At 40.3% G+C, this 12,639-nt stretch overlaps 1 long non-coding RNA gene and 1 pseudogene across 1 annotated transcript in view; both read right to left on the bottom strand.

Moving 5' to 3' along the window:
• Positions 1 to 4,007: 4,007 nt before the first annotated feature.
• On the bottom strand, positions 4,008 to 4,710 carry LOC109686765 (uracil-DNA glycosylase pseudogene; annotated as a pseudogene).
• Positions 4,711 to 5,539: 829 nt separating this feature from the next.
• The window catches only part of LOC141424207 (uncharacterized), a 38,473-nt gene continuing 31,373 nt past the window's right edge, over positions 5,540 to 12,639 (bottom strand). Inside the window, exons 2-3 of the long non-coding RNA XR_012449184.1 lie at positions 6,601 to 6,737; positions 5,540 to 5,667 (exon numbers count right to left, since the gene is read on the bottom strand). This is a non-coding gene — a long non-coding RNA (uncharacterized lncRNA). The remainder of the gene's footprint in view (positions 5,668 to 6,600; positions 6,738 to 12,639) is intronic.

The raw sequence follows: 12,639 nt of genomic DNA, 5'->3' as shown, positions 1-12,639 counted from the left end.
CAATGTCCGTGTGTACTTCATCTCGGCTCTTACCCTCCACTTACAGAGCTGACCACATCACCGTCTAGCCACTTTTAGATTGTCTTGATATTTTTGAATAATTATAGTTCCCTGACAGGTGCTCCAGCCACTAGCACACAATCAATATTAACATTACTCAGAATAACTAATTAACTATCAAGTTTAACTTTATCCTGATGACCTCATCCCACAACTTCCAACCTGGAGTCTGGACTTAGAGTCTTCATACCATGTCCTTCTATGTCCTACCATTTGTCCCCAGAATATTTATGCATGTATTTAATCCATGTTTTAATAAGAAGACTTATCTTTTTATAAGTAGTAAGTGATTTCTATAGAAAATAGGACCCAGAGAATCTATGAATCTATGATAAAAGAGCTATTTATAGAGGCTAAAAACCATGATTTATAAATTAGACTAATGCAGATGATAACACAACATTGATCTATTAATTAACATTTGTGAAACACTGGTGTCTCAAAATATTAAAAAATGAAAGAGTGTTATTGCTATATAAAGCACTTATGTAAAACATTAACCTCTGATTTAAGTGGGGTTTTATATGCAATGGAAAAATGACAATTTTCCCAATATTTGGGGGAAATAATGCCTTTTGAGCTATATGATCTTTTCTTCCCCTTGCACATACAAAAATGTCATCCTTTGAATGCCACAAAATATTATTTGAGCACCTATATTGAAAAGTTAGTAAGCCACTGAACATGCAAAAGATGCTTAGGAAAATATAAGATGCTCTTGAAATGAAAAGATAAGTAAGAACAATGGCCAAAGGAAGGCCAGGCAACAGCAGCTTGAGTTGGATAAGGCCTAACTGGATCCTTTGAGAGTCAGTTGAGAATGAAATACACTTTTAAGGGAACTTTTTTTGAGTTCACGAGTTTACAGATCTGAGAACTGTTTGATACATCAAATAAATGCAATTAGGGAGTAACTCCTTACAGTGCCAAATTTCATGTGGGACTGAGTACTTTCAGAGAATAACAAACATCAAAAGAATTTTTGCTGGAAAACAAGATGCTAACATTAGAAAAAAAAAAAAACTTGCTAAAATCAAAGCTAGTGCCTGCAGCTCCTCCATGAGACAGTGTTAGCGTGGATACCTAAGAAGCATGGAGAGGTGTCAAGTGGCCTAAGAAATAGCATTAATCCCTCAAATTAGTGAAACAGCCACCTGAGAATAGATCAGGAGTTTGGGATCAGAAGAATAATGTGGAATCCATGCCTGGCTGAACACCTGGACAGGAGTTGTTGACAGCAGTTGGCTTTAGCTGGTCAACAAGGCAGGGTGAGAAGGACCAGAGGCAGGTTCCACTGGACAGGCACAAGTAACATAGCACAGCTGCTCTCAAGGCCGTGGGTGGCCTGAATCACGATGGTAGAGGTTCCCTGAGTACTTTGATATGAATTATTGATTCTTCATAAATATCTGGTGAAAGAATATCTGGTGAAAGAATTCATAACAAACATCAAAAGAATTTTTTGCTGGAAAACAAGATGCTAACATTTAAAAAAAAATAAAACTTGCTAAAATCAAAGCTAGTGCCTGCAGCTCCTCTGTAACACTTAAGAACTGAGAAGTCTGAATTGTAGAGTTATGATATTTCTTATAACCCAAAGAGTAAATCAAATTTAATAAAGTAAATGATTTTCTGGTCTCTATCTTGACATTACTTTTATCTTGGACATTTGCCCCAGTCAGAGTTGCCATATTACCAATGAAGAGTAAATATTTATCTCCTCATTTATTATATATATATACATATATATATATATATATATATAGAGAGAGAGAGAGAGAGAGAGGGAGAGAGGTCTGTGATTAATTGCTCTCAAAACAAATAATGCCTTAGCCAGGTGCCAGTGGCTCATGCCTACAATCCTTAGCTACTCAGGAGGCAGAGATCAGGAGGATCAAGATTTGAAGCCAGCCCAGGCAAATAGCTTGCAAGACTCTATCTTGAAAAATCCCTTCACAAAAAAGGGCTGACAGAGTGGCTCAAATAAAGAGTGCCTGCCTAGCAAGTATAAGGTCCTGAGTTCAAACCCTAGTGCTGAAAAAAAAAAGAGACTAATAATACCTTAGACAAACAGCTAAAAACTATTCACTCCCAATTTTCTGTTGTACTTCTAGCATGTTACTCAGTTTGCCAAGAGGCCAGGTTTCAACAGTGGAAACATTTTTCCAGAACCATTCCTCTCATCTCAAATGGCTATTTCAAGATAATCTATATTCACTTTCTAGTGGTCTTAAATTGCCACTTCCTTTTACAGATGTGTGTGTGCTACCAGAGTCTTCCAGGACTTAGAATTTCTCAAATCTTCAGAGTATTTAGATAGAATCTTAAGGCAAATCTTAAAGAGTTTTCTGACAGAAAACCAATTAAACATAATACATAATTGTAGAAAAGGTGGCCTTACACATGCTAATTAAAAATAACTCAACTTTTCAAAACAAGAAACATGATCTTAATTTGTATCTTACTGGTAGAAAGAATGTATGGATATAAATCATTCTGTCTGTGCTGTTCCACAACTACTTTTAAATTAACAGTACATCATGGACATCTTTCCAAGTCATGGACATCTTTCTATGTCAATTTTTAAGAGTTACATCATTATTTTTTTTAACTTCAACAATCTTATTAACAAATTCATGCAGTTTATTCTTTAACCACACTAATGTCAAAAACAGCATCTCTATCGAGATCCAGGATGGAGATAGAGACTAGTAAAGAGTCTCTTTAGAAAAGAATTGAAAAGTATATGCATCTGTATAAGTATTTTGTGAAAAAGTGAAATTCTCCAGTTTGCAGGAAAAAAATTCCCAAGTGATTTCAGTGCATAAAAAAACAGCATTGGGAGCTGGAGATGAGGCTCAGTGACAGAACACATACCTAGCCCTGGGGTGGGTACCCAGCACCACAAAAACAAAAACAAAACAACAACAAAAAACAGCAGTTAGCAGTCTGTGCTGCCTTAAAAATCCCAACTTTATACTACCCTAGAAGAAAATCATCCTCCCCCTCACTAAAACAAACAAAAAATACTCCTCCTCTTCCACCACCCAGAGAAGAATAGGATAAAGACCCAACAGCAGGATTGCAAGGTCACAGTTCAAGGTCAGCCTAAGCAAAAAGTTAACAAGACCCCATCTCAACCAACAAGCTGGGCATGGTAGTATGCATCTGTAGCCCCAGCTACTGGGAGGTCATAGGTAGAAGGATCAAGATCTGAGACTGGCCCTGGGCAAAAAATGTGAGATCCTACCTGAAGAATGATTAAAGGAAAAAAAAAGGAGAATGATGGGTTTGTGGATCAAGTAGAAGAGTGCCTGCCTAGCAAGTGAAAGGTCCTGAGTTCAAACCTCAGTACAACAAGAAAAAAAAGAAAAGGTGCAGCAGCAGTTCTCATCAGGAAATGGATCCTCAATTTCTGGGCCAGACTTCCAGAAAAACATCCTCCAGGGAAGGACCCAAGGGTTCCTCGAGAGATAGAGGGAGTCACTCTAAGAAAAAACACTCAATCCTATGAAAATATCATGTCTAACTGATCAACCAAAAACAACAACAGCAGGTGCCAAACTATTTGCTTGGCCAAAAAGGTACAAATCTTCCCCTTCATCTACAAAAAAAAAGGAAAATTGAGAAACCAAGTGAGTATTTGAGATCATTTGTCTTGCAGAAAGTGCGTGAATTTTAGGCCAAGTCCCCCTTGCCTTGATTGGGCCTCTTCCTGTCTTGCCTGGAAGGAGAGCTCAAAGGCAGAGATGGTGAAAGGAGACCTGTTTCTGACTGAAGAGAGCTGCTGTTCTTGGGCAGCCTAGTTCTTGGCTGCCTAACAGAAACTTTCTCCCCTTATGCAGGGTATTCAAGAACAGAGAGAATTTTCAGCGACCTTGTAACTAAGACACACGTCAATAGCAATTCCTCAAAACCTGCTCAGAAAGACCACCCTCCATGCAGGATCACAGTTCCTTCCAGTCCATTGGCTTCTTGACAGAGTGCTGCAGCAGCTAATAAGTTTTAGAAAATTGTCTACATCCAAAGAACCTTCTGTACACTGACAGCGATCTTCAGGACATGGTGTCACTTCCTGTCCATGCCACAGTCCTTCTGAGCACAAGAGCACCAGAGCAAGAAGACAGGACCATCACATTCTGATTTAGTCAGGACACAACCTCTCTTCTCATTAGAATTGGCTTGATGGATTGGGACAGTGAAGATGACCTTGTTTGGCCCACTGAGTAAGTCTCCACGGCCAAGCTGAACAAAACCATCCATGTCTGTAGAGAGCTCTTTGTAAATGTTTTCCAAACTGGGTGGAGGTAGAACGGTCTTTGAATGCTAAAACAGAGTCTGTGAGCTTGAACAGGTCCATGACAGGGATCCTGTTCCAGGAGGAAAACCTTTACAGCTCTTAGGTCACACATTGGGTCCACATGAAGACTTGGTGTGGGGATGGACAAATGGTGTAATGTGTTCGTTCTTCTGCAACAAATTCCATTGCTTTATAAAACATGAGTTCCCAAACTTTACCTTCAGGTGCTTCTTCCAAATCTCACCAAAGTCTACCTTGCTGGCCACCAATGTGAGTGGGACCATTGGCCCTTTGGACACTGACCATTGGCTCAGAGCTCTGTGGCACACAGGGCAGCAAGCTAGGCTCAGCCTGCTCAGCCTGGGCCTTTTTTGGTGGCGCTGGCCTGCAAGGGGTCCCTACAGAGGTGGGTCAGGAACGTATGTCTGTCATTCATTTTTTTAATATCTAATTATGTGTCATTATCTTAACTCTTAACAGTACATTTAATCCTCACGACAGCCATTACCCTTGTTTTTGTTGTTGTTTTGACATGAGAAGATATTTTTAACCATACCACTATTCAAAGAACATGTTTCCACTAAACTACAAATTGATAACAAAAAGTCAAAATCAATAAAAACAGTGAGCTGAAGACTTCATTGAATATTTTACAAAAGAGAAAATCCAAGTGGACAATAAATAGAATAAGATCAACTTACCCAAGGAAATCAAATGAACACTCTACAAGATACAAGGACATACAGCCATCAAACTGCACTGATAAAAATCCAAGGAAGTCTAGTATTGGTGACAATGTAAAGCATTACCAGCTGAAGTTCAGAATAGGAAGCCTGTGATTCAGCACTGCACTCCTAAACAGATCACAGAAAATGTGGACACATAGGCAGGCTACATGTACAAACTTTAATAGAGCACAGATTTTTATGGCCTAATCCAAGGGAAAGATTGTTTCAGCAGCAAAATATGGTATATTGGTAAAATATAGCCATGAAAATAAACAAAATAAAGCAATGTGCATCAACTTGGATGAATTTAGGCAATGTTGAATGAAATAACACGACACAAAAGATATATGCATTGTGTTAGTTTATTTTAAGTTCATAAATTGCAAAACTAAATAGCAATGTGAAGCAAAGCATATATCAGTGCTAAAATTACCATAAAATTCAACATGGTGGTTGCTTCTAGCACACAGAGGGAGCTAGTTCACAAGGAACACGGGAGAAGTTCCTGGAATGCAGGCAGCACTCTTCTTGACTTGCATAGTCGTTTATAAGCCCAGAAATGTTGAGTAACTTCCTGAACTAAAAAGTAAGAGAGAAACTTGGATTCAAACTCAGCAGATGTCCCAGTGTTCAAGTGTTTAACTGCTAAAATAAAGTTGGATTTGCTTTTCTTCACAAGTTGTGTGTGTGTGTGTGTGCATGCATGCGCTCTTTAAGGCTAGGGATGCACACTGCGACCTGGAGCCTGAAGTTGCAACCATTCTCTCAGTTGCTGGAGAGCTGTCAGTAGAACTGTTTTTCTAAAGACCTTATTTGCTAGGCATTTTCACTTAGACAAAGGAGAACCTTGTGTGACGAGGAAGAAGGCTCTGCAAAGCTCCTCCTGCTCTTTGGCTAGTAGAAGACAGAGTGGGAATGCATTCAGATTCCTACTTGGAGCCTAAACTCACTTTGCTTCCAGATGAATACACCGTAAAATTATTTTTAAAATGCAGATTTGAAGGCTTTTTAGTCAAACTCCTGCAGGAAACCGTTTTGAAACCTCTCTTCTCAACAGACTTCTAGCTGCTGGTTAACCCCTACCAGGCCAGAAAGCTCACCCTTCAGAGGGATGCTGCTTCCTCATGTGGAGCCTCTCATGTCACGAGAAAAGTCTCCGTGCACAAACCTGCAAACCCCACAATCAGGAATGACATAGAACGACCCCACATCTAAACCTGATGTGGCCATGCACTTTGCACAGCTCCCATTTTATTAATTCTGCTGTGTGTGTGTGTGTGTGTGTGCGCTACTGGACTTTGAATTCAGGGACTCCAGCTTGCCAGGCAGGCACTCTACACCTTGAGCCATGCACCAGCCCTTTTTTTGCTTTAGTTATTTTTTACATAGGGTCTCATGTTTTTGCCCAGAGTTGGCCTCAACCCAATATCCTCCTATCTATGCCTCCTGAATAGCTGGGATTACACACTCATTCCACCACGCCTGGCTTGTTCTTTGAGATGGCATTCTCACCAGCATTTTGCCCATGTTGTCCATTAATCTCCATCCTCCCAGTCTCTGTCTCTTGAGTAGCCAGGATTGCAGTTATGTACCACCATGCCCGGCCACTTAGGTCTACTTTTTTGTTTTGTGTTCCCATTCCAGTTACTCTAGGAGATAACAAAGGAAAAGCTAATATTTGAAAGTCATAAGCACAAGTAGAAATTATAGCTCTATGTTTCTTTGGTGCTTTGATGGTCTAGGGTTCTCATTCCTCTTAATGTGCCAATAATATTCCAAATACTGCTATTCATGCACAAAGGCTTTAAGTATGTATTATTCCAGGAGTCAAGTTTCTCAGCTCTCTGATCCCAAACCATCAGCCTCTGGCCTCAAGCTGCTATATCTTTGAGACAGCTGGGCACCTCGTGACCCTCAGAACATCCTGTACTTAACCATGGCTGCTGTGTCTCAGAGTGTTCCAGCTTCAACTTTTGATTTGCCACAAACACTGGGTTCTGACTCAGCTCATATTTGACCCTTCCTATTGAGCTGACCCTGGTCACATTCCTTGACTTGGACTGTACCTTGTGGATGAGGTTGTCACTTCTTGCCAATATTTCTTGTGTATTAAGTCTTTATTACTTCAGTCTCAGGACTGACAAGGCTCATGATCCTGAGGGCTTAACCAGGCAAATGGCACAAGCCCAAGCCACCACTCCACTTCCTGCCACTCCTCCGTGACAGCTCCTCAGCCCCTTGGCCTCACTTGCACCTGATGGTTCCCACCCTGGCATCTTTGTCAACACCATCCCCCTCCCCGCCAAGGGCCTTCCTCTTTAGTTTCCAGTTCAAATCCCAGCCCAGGGTTAAATGTTCAGGCTCTATGAATCTGATTACCTGTGTTCATATCCAGCTTTTCTACTTATTAACCATATGACCTAAACAAGTTTCTTAACCCTTGATAACAAAGTTTCCTCATGTGTAAAATGAGAATAATGGTAGTACCTATTTGTGGCAACATGGCTAACTGCCTGTCCAATATCCATTTCTTTCCTTCTTTCTCATTACACAATATCAAAGTTTTTAGGCACCTATATACTCAGATTAAAACAAAACCAAAAAAAGGCCAGGCATGGTGGCTCATGCCTGTAATTCCAGCTATTCTGGAGGTTGAGATTGAGAGGATCTCAGTTCAAGGCCAGATCCAGCAAAAATGTTAGCAAGACCCCTCCCCACACCCTATTTCAAACAACAAACCAGGTATGGTGGTATGCACCTATGATCCCAGCTACTGAGGTCACAGTCCAAGGCCAGCCCAAGCAAATATACAAGACACTTTCTGAAAAATAGCTAATGCAAAAAGGGCAGGAGATGTGGCTCAAATGGTTCAAGCAGTAGAGTGCTTGCCTAGCAAGCTTAAGGCTGTGAGTTCAAACCCACCAAAAAAAACCAAAAAAATCCCAGACTGCCTGCTTCTGGACTCACTGTGTGAGGAAAAATAGACTCTGTTGAATCCATGCCTTAGTTATGTCTCTGTTTCTGTTTCTGCTACTTACCAGATGTGCAGGTTACTGGGAGGATTGAGCTAGAAAATGCCTAGCATGATACTTGAGGTGAGTGCTCACAGATTATTGTGCTAAGTCAACACCCAGAGTGTTAGCCACCACGGTCATTTCAAACCCTAACTCAGGTCTGAATGGCCCAGAGCCCCACTGTGAGATCTCAGTGCTGACCTTGTTTTAAGCCCTATATACACAACAAACAAGCAGGAGTAGAAAACACACTCCTGCCTTTATGGAGCTCAGAGTCTAAAGGTGAAACAAATGAGTGAGAAGTAGAAGAGAGTAGAAAAATAGAGAGATCATTAGGTTCCTGGTGATGGCTTTTCTGAGGAGGTAACAATTACCTTCAGTCACAATGAAGTGTAAGAGTTCAATCAGGTGAAGTTGGAGGAAGACAAAGAACATGCTCAGAGGTTGTGTGAGGGAGCAGGGCCAATTGAAGGACTGAACAAAGCTTGCATAGCTGGAGCTATAGGCAAGCAATGAAAGAGGAGGACATGCACAGGCCATGTCATGCCAGGTCGTAAGGTCTTGCCAGAGTCTGAGTGTAACTTGATCGGATTTATTTTCAAAAAATCACTTTGGTACACTGTGAAGAATGGATTGGGGGGAGGGCGGGTTGTGTAAATGACCCAAACATTGTATGCATATATGAATAAAATAAAATAAAGAATGGATTAGGAGGTCATGAGAGTGGCAGTGTATATCATAGATAATCCCACAAACTTCTCAGAAGGTCATCTCTGCCTTTTCCTAGAGGTACCTAAGGGCTCTTTTTAATAAGGGCCCAGAGGGGCCATTTATGTACTTGACCAGGGTATTCTGGGGTCAGATGCAATTAAAAGTCTTGTTTTAGGATGGTAGACAGATTCATATTTACCCCACTAACTTTCAATGCATGCCTTGACCTCTTGGTGCCCATGACTGTATATTATGCTTGCCTTGATGTCCTGAGAAAAGGGAATCATTTTTTTTCCTTACAGTAATGCAATGTTGGATCACTATGAAAAGTAAGATATGAGTAATATAAGAAGAAAGCAAGAGTCTTAATATGGTTGTCTTCATATTGAGGAAGGATATTTAAATTAAGAAATTTACCACCTGGCATGATAGCCTGGGAGAAAAATCTGCAGGACTGGCTTCCTGGAAGAAACTGTTCTCAGCAGTTCCCATTGTCCTGGGAGTCCATTGGCAAGATCCAGACACAGCCCCACAGGCCTGGGGCCAGGTAACCTTGTATTTTGGTGAAAATAAACACAGCTTTCTTCAGAGCTGAATTCAATAAGAAATCTTATTTGCATTTGGGCTGAGAAAAGACTGGAGTTTTCTTGATCTTAGTCCAAGGGAGCGGTTTTCAGGAAAGTCCGAAGAGAAATTTATGCCAGCAGTTAGAGGGCTCTGGACACAGAGAGAAAACAGCATGTTATTTCTTCTTCTTCTTCTCCCAGGAGGAGCTCCAGGAAGCCTTGAAATCAAATTCTCTAGGATACTTGAGTCCCTGGAGGATGCACCATGACCATTCTTTACTCACCAAAAAAAAAATATATATATATATATATATATATATATATATATATAATTTAGTCCAGTGCTGACATTCCAGGGAAGTTGGACTTATATAAGGTGGTAAAAGTTGCTTAGCAGCACAACCGGCTGTATTTCTCCATTCAATCATTCATTGATGTGTTTATGCGTAAGTAGGCACTGATTACGTAGCCATTGTCTTCTAGATTTAGGGATTATGATGCTGTCTTTGATATCGCAAGGGTACCACCAGGACAAATGACTCATGAGCTCTGAGATCTAAGTTCCCAAGAGCCAGGGACACTAGTCTAAGTGAATAGATTAGACTTGGCTTAGATCAAGTTCTAAGAGCACTTTGGAACAATAGATATTCTCTAGATCCAGGTGATCATCTCATCCTGATGGGATGACAAGGGGGCCTCTAATTTCTAGTGCTCTCTTCCCATTTGCTATCTGAGCACCTGCTGTGTTGGCTCTGTAAACCTTATTGTGCCTTTATATGCATGGTAGGTTTGCCACTAATGGCATATTACCAACAACAAACCACCTACTTAGAATGTATGCACATTTGTGTCTACACACTACACACCTCTTCTATCTCTCTGTCTCTTATGTGCATAAGGTCTCGGGGTTGAGTAATTTATGCAGTCACACAACTAGTAACTTGACTCAAACTTGGTAGTCTCCCTCTATAATTTCTGATGGACCTCTCCTTTTTAACTTTTTTCTAACTTATCCTTCATTATGGCATTATCTTCATATTTTGACAAATTGCACACAATTTTTACTTTTTAAAACAGATTATCCATTCATGATGACAAAATATATTTTCATCCATTCTTCTGTCAACGAATACAAATTATTTTATTTGACCTTCAAAAATAGTACTGTGAGGTCAATACTTTTATCCCCGCTTCACAGCTATAGAAGCCTCAGGGCAGAAATTTAGTGATTCTCCTATTGTCACCAAATTCTCTGAATCAGGTCTTCAACATCCAGAACTAGTACTTCCTTAAATGAGAGTCACTCACTATCTACACTAATGGACTAGTGCTTAATTAGGCATATTCTTGTCAGTTTTGAGTGAATAACTTGCTGTAGGAATTTGATATTTCAAATATAAGCATTTCTTGCTATAACCCTAAAAATCTTCTCAACCTAACTCAAGGTCCTGCAGGAGTATTACACAAATCCAAAGAGTTTTCCTTTTAGTTTCTGGATGGACGTAAAGAGTTTGGCCAATCTGAAACCAGAATGGTCTTGACAATAACATAGTGGGAAAGGATCCTGGTTGAGGGTAATGAGTCATTACAAAACCTAGAATTATCATTTGGCTTGCAGAGTAAAGGAAGATAAATTCAGAGCAATCACTTAAAATAGCAATAGAAGCCCAACTTGATGGAGGGAAAATGAAAGAGCAGCAGAAGCAAACCATTTTAACTTTTGAGAGCTTTTTAAATTAAAGCAACAACTATGCAGTCAACGTTTTTTGGGACCCCAGGAACCGTGTTCCATGGAGTTATAACTGACTTCCTGGAGGGAAACCTACCATGTGCAGCTAGAAAAAAAAGTAGACTGAGAGTGGGCCTGTGAAAGGCAAATCCTGAGGATACCCGGAATCACTGCCTCCTGGCATCCGTACATGTATACTCACTTCTTGAGTGTAGGTGAAACATAGTCACTTACCTCTTTTTTTAATTTCTTCTTTGCTTGTTTTTTGTGGTTTTGTTTTGAGGGAAGTTGGCAATACTGAAGTTTGAACTTAGGGCCTCTCACTTGGTAGGCAGGCACTGTACCACTTGAAACATGCTACTAGCCCTGACTCATTTCTAAGGAATAAAATCTAGCAGAACAATGGGATGTGACATCTGAGACTCACATACTTGTCTGGTTTTCTTCTTTCTTGCCTCTTTCCCTTGTTCATTGACTCTGAGAGAAGCCAGTCGCCATGCTGTGAGCTTCCTTATGAAGAAGCCCATATGGCAAAGAACTGAAGGAGGCCTGCAGTGCAGTAGCCAGTAAAGAAATGAATCCCACCAACAACTGCATGAGCCAACTTAAAACCAGATACGTACCACCCCCCTCCCAGTCTAACTTTCAGATGGCCCAGGTCATCTTTTTTTAGTTTCTCCATATGAAAGAAAACATGTGATACTTGTCTTTTTGTGTCTGTCCTATTTCACTCAACATGATGACTTCCAATTCCATCATTTTCCCTCAAATGACAGGAATAGCTGGCATATGGAACGATTGCATACGTACCATATATGCAAGCCATCATGTGTACGTACCCCATTTTCTTTATCCATTCATTTCTTGTCAGGGACCCAAGCTGATTCTATAGCTTGGCTATTTTGAATATGCCATGATAAATATGAGGATGCAGGCTTCTCTTTGGAAGGCTGACTTCATTTCCTGTAGAAGTATATACCCTATACCTAAGAGTAGTTTGCTGGTTTATATGCTAGTTCTATTTAGTTTGTGAGGAACATCTATACTGATTTCCATAGTAGCTGGACTAATCTACATTCCCAGAAATAGTGTCTAAAGGAGTCTTTATCCCACATCCTTGCCAACGTTTTTTATTTTTTTATATTTTGCTTTTTTTAATTTTGGTGGTACTAGATAGGGTTTGCCTCAAAGAGCCTCACACTTGCTAGACAAAACACTTTACCACTTGAGTCATGTCCCAGTCTCTTTTTTTTCTTGTTCTTTTTGCTCTTTGTTTGTTTTTTAAATAGGGTCTTGTGCTTTTTGCCATCCTTGGACCATGATCCTCTTACCTCTGCCTCCTGAAGCTGTGATTACAGACAGGCATGGATTACTATGCCTAGCTTGCTTTTGAGATAGAGTCTTGTTGTTTGTCTGGACTGGTCTCCTATCTCTGTCTCCCAAGTAGCTGAGTAGCATGCTAGTTTTTGCTTTTTTAATAAGAGCCATTCTAAATGGGGTAAGAAGAAATCTCAATGTAGTTTTCATTTGC

This window comes from Castor canadensis, chromosome 6 (genome assembly GCF_047511655.1).
Source record: "Castor canadensis chromosome 6, mCasCan1.hap1v2, whole genome shotgun sequence".
In the NCBI taxonomy this organism is placed as follows: domain Eukaryota; kingdom Metazoa; phylum Chordata; class Mammalia; order Rodentia; family Castoridae; genus Castor; species Castor canadensis.
Note: the sequence above shows the minus strand (reverse complement) of the source record. Positions and strands in the feature narration are given on the sequence as shown.